Below are 4,894 nucleotides of genomic sequence, written 5' to 3'. Positions count from 1 at the left end.
GGCCTACTAACGCCAGCGTTTCCAGCCCACCAACCATGACAGACTACCCATAAGTCCACCGAGATTTATTTCGGGCACCCGGGCTCTGATATCACTTGTTACGCTATCCCGGGTCCGCTAACACCAGCGTTTCCGACCAACATGCGTCAACCAGGCCCAACCGGAGACCAACACCGACTTATGATAGGCCTTGGACCCTCTCCCCCCAAAAGACTAGCCTGTTAGGAGGGGACATCCCCACCCTTATAAGTCGTGTTATGTATCCCCCCACAACCGATGTGGGACTAAACCCAACAAAGCTTCTTGTTGAACATATTATGTAGGCCTACACGCATGTATATGGTTAGGATAATCTCCTACCGGCCCCGCCTCTAGTTTCCTTGTATAGATGAGGCTGAGGGCTTCCCTTATACATATATACGTGTTATGCACCCGATCAATATCGGGAGTTGCATTGCCTTCCAACATGGTATCAGTTTCCTTCCCGATCCTACCCTAGCTTCCGCTCCAACCCTAGCCGCGCCGCCGTCGCAGCCTTCCGCCGCCGCCGCCGCCGCCACCTTCCTCCCGCGTCGCCGCCACGCCGGACCTTCGCTGCCGCGCGCGCCTTCCTCCCCCTCTCCCTCCCGATTGCCAACTCCCTTCCTTCCCCACATCGATCACCACCTCCCTTCCTGTCCCGATCAGCCCACCAGCCCGAGCCCGTCACCGCCGAACCCACCCGCGCAGCCACCTCCTCCGTTGCCGTGCCACACCACCCGTCTATTTCGATGGCATCTCCCCACTCCGCCTTCTCCATCCCCTCGAACCCCTTTGACGGTCCGGCTCCAGGGCCGGCCCATAGGCCGGGGCAACGGGGCGACCGCCCTGGGGCCCTGGGAGGTAGGGGCCCCGGCCCAGGCAGTAGTACAATATACACGTATTAGGATATTTCTTCTTTGGATCCAAAAAAACAAGGCCCAAGCCCACCACGTAGCTAGCACTCGCGGACCGAAATAATTGATGGGTTCGCTACGCTGCTGCAGCATTCATCGAGCTCCTCGCCTCCTCGGCTCCTCCCCCAAATTCTCCTATCCCCATAGAACAGCGCCGCCGCTGCCGTGCACTTCCAAATTCAAGGCGCCGCTCCTTGCATCTATTAATGGAGATCAACGGTGCTATTCCCTTTTCAATCATCTCTCTTTGCATCCTCAACATTCCCTAGTAAGTAGACATTTGAGAGACCATTGTATCAGAGATGGTACGTCTACCTCCTTCCCCTAATCAAGTATTGTTTTGATTCGTTGTTAAATAGCCTGGTGCCCCGCCTCTGATTGCTCCATCTGACATCTCCAATTCTTCTCTTCCTAGTTCCCACTCTTCTGTTGGCCTGCTCTTCAAAGAGTTATTGGATCCACGGATGAGAAGGGGGGATGGGGAATGAGTGTTGCAGCCTTGCAGGTCTGGGATGCTGCATGGACAATTCGACATCAAGCCATATGCCCATATTCAGGTGCTTTTGTCCATATATTGACTGTTTTTCTCCAACTTTTTGGTGACATGTCTTCTAAAAGATTGAATGGTCTTGCTACTTTATGCATTGAGAAAGAAAAGTTGGATGAAATAAATACTGAAGTGGTTCTCTGGACCATTACAATAAATAATTTGCGGCATGTGCTTTTTAGTTCAAAGACCATCAATCTATGCTATCTACTAAATTGCTTCGAAATACAATATATTCTGAATTTTTATTTGTCCACAAGGCCCCATTTTGTCGTCTCGCCCCAGGGCCCCGAATATGTATGGACCGGCCCTGTCCGGCTCCTCCTCCGGTGGAACTCGTTCGCGGTCTTGACATCTCCACTCGCGTGCCCATCATCCTGGACTACGCCAACTCCACCTACTAAGCCTAGAAAACCTATTTCTACCTCGTCTTCCGCGAGTACCACCTCATCGGCCACGTTGACAGCTCCGTCGAAACTGATCTCATGTTCGCGGACGACGACTGGATGACCATCGATGCCACCATCAGTCGCTGGCTGTATCAAACCATCTCCAAGGACCTCTTCCACACCATCGTGTGCGACACTGATGACGCGCAAACGGTGTGGGCGAAGCTGAATGGGCTCTTCACCGACAACGCCCTCCAGTGCCGCGTGTTCCTTCAGCGGGAATTTTTTGGCTTCCATCAACATGGCTCGTCTATCGATGATTATTGTATGCGCCTTAAGAAACTTGCTAACGAGCTTCACGACCTCGGGGAGAGGGTCTCCGACGAGCTCCTCCTTAGAATGCTCACCGCCGGTCTGAGCGAAGAGTTCAGCAATGCGGCCTCCAACCTCAATTTTCTTCCAGACCTGACCTTTCCTAGGGTTGTGGCCTATATTTGTTTGGAGGAGAGGAGGATGAAGATGGTGAAGTCCCGGGCCACGCACACGGCGCTCGCCGCAGGAACCTCTCGCACCGCCCCTCCCATGGCTCCGCAGCCGCCGCGGTTCCCCAATCCACCGACGGCCTCATACTTCTCGGCGCCACCCCAGCAGCCGGCCTACACCAACCAGCCGCCGCCCCTGCCAATGATCGTCGTCACGGGGGAGCCGCGGCAAGAAGCAGCAGCAGAACAGCACCGGGGGGAAGGCGCCCCGCTAGCTGCAGCTGCAGCTGCCCCCGTCTCCCTGGGCGGCCATGCCGAATCCCTGGACCGGGGTGGTCCACGCATACATGATGCCCGTGCCGCAGGCCCCCGTCCCAGCTGGCATACTCGACCCCCGCCCTGGCACTCATCAGGCCATGTACGCCGCACCGGGTGGCTACCCTGACGCCGCACCCGCGTACGCCACGTCGGGTGGCTACCGCGCCTCCTGCCGCGGCCGCTGCGCGTCCGCCGGCACCTTGGGATCTGGCCCTCCTCGCGGTGTTTCACTCCGTTCCTACACCCAACACATACACCGGAGGCGGCGACTGGTATATGAATTCCGGGGCTACATCACACATGACTTCCAACCCCGGTAATCTCAACTCTGCCTATCCAGTTCATACCGCCTGTCGCATCACTGTTGGGGATGGATCCTCCCTTCCCATTGCTCATGTCGGTCATGATTATTTTTCGTCTAAATCCACGCCTATACATCTATCGAATGTCTTAGTTTCACCTGATTTATTCAAAAATCTTGTTTCCGTTCGTTCCCTTCCACGTGAAAATCCTGTAACTGTTGAATTTGATGAAGTTGGTTTTTCTGTCAAGGACGCCCGTACCCGGATGGTACTCCACCGATATGACATCCCGGATGAGCTCTACCCAGTCCACTCCACCGCCACCACCACCTCCACTCTGGTCGCCCTCTCCGTCACAGTGGATCTTTGGCATGCTCGGCTGGGACATCTGAACTCCGCCACCCTTCGTCATATTCTTAGGACTTTTTCATTCACGTGTAATAAAACCGATGATCATACTTGTCATGCTTGTCGCCTCGGCAAGCACATTCGTCTTTCGTTTAGTGCGTCCTCATCGGTGGCATTGTATCCATTTGAGTTTATTCATACCGACTTGTGGACATCTCCTGTTGCCAGTAATACGGGTTTTTTATACTATCTTGTCATACTTGATGATTTTTCGCATTATGTGTGGACCTTCCCGTTGCGGAGAAAATCCGATGCACTCTCCGTTCTCACCACCTTTTACTCCTATGTCGCTATGCAGTTTGGGCGTCCCATTCACACGGTGCAGACAAACAACATGAAGGAGTTCGAAAACGTGGGGGTTCGCACCCTTCTTGCCACACATGGCACAATTCTTTGTCTCACTTGCCCGTATACTTCCCAACAAAATGGTCCCGCTGAATGGATTCTCCGCACACTCAATGATTGCGTGTGCATCCTTCTCTTCCATGCTAACGTCCCACCCCGGTTTTGGTTGGACGCCCTAGCCACCGCCGCTCTCCTTCTAAACATTCGTCTGTGTCGTGCTCGTGGGAATTTTGCACCATACCACCTTCTCTTCGGTACCGCCCCCTCCTATGACGATCTTCGTGTTTTTGGGTGTCTATGTTACCCAAGCATCACCTCCACCACCCCCCACAAACTCGCACCTCGCTCCGTGGCATGCATCTTTCTCGGATACCCACCAAACACCAAAGGCTACCGTTGTTACGATCCGGTTTCCCATCGAGTTTTTACTTCACAACACGTTTACTTTGACGAGAGGATTTTTCCTTTTCACCAGGTACCGCCAACGGACGATTCGCCATCACGGCATGCGCCCGCCGGCGCTGCTCGTGGTGGCCACTTCCGCATGCTCGGGCCTCCTCCCGGCTTCGGGCCCCCTGCCGCGCTCGGACCCCCTCCTAGCTTCAGGGTCCGTGCCGCGCCCGGGTCCCCTCCCGGCTTTGGTGCCCCTGCCGCGCATGGGCCCTCGACCGGGGCCTCCTCCTCGTCCCGCCCTGCGGGTCCTACCGGGTACGCAGCGTCAGACTCGCCGCCTTCGGCTGCCGCGCCCGGCTCTTCGGCCGGACCGGCTGCCTCGTCACCAGCAGCCATGACGCCCCCAACTCCCGTTGAGTCCGCAGCCCCGTCAGCGAGTGCGTCCTATGCGCCTGACCTCGGCTCCTCGACGGCCTCGACGGTGATCCCGATGGGCTCCTCTTCAGCCTCGCCCTCGTTGATCCTCCGTCGCCCCCACCGGCCCCGCCGGCCCTGCCTGCACCACCGACCCGCATGGTCACCCGTGCTCGCGCTGGTATCCAATGCCCCAGCACGTGTTACCCCGCGGACGAGTACCTCCTTGCTGCCTCGACATCCACACCGTCGCCTCTCCCATCATCAGCTCAAGCCGCGCTTCGCGACCTGCATTGGCTCGCCGTGATGCAGGAGGAGTTTGACGCGCTGTTTCGTAACCACACCTAGCAGCTTGTCTTGC

This window comes from Triticum dicoccoides, chromosome 7B (assembly GCF_002162155.2).
Source record: "Triticum dicoccoides isolate Atlit2015 ecotype Zavitan chromosome 7B, WEW_v2.0, whole genome shotgun sequence".
In the NCBI taxonomy this organism is placed as follows: domain Eukaryota; kingdom Viridiplantae; phylum Streptophyta; class Magnoliopsida; order Poales; family Poaceae; genus Triticum; species Triticum dicoccoides.
This window is presented reverse-complemented; position numbering follows the sequence as displayed.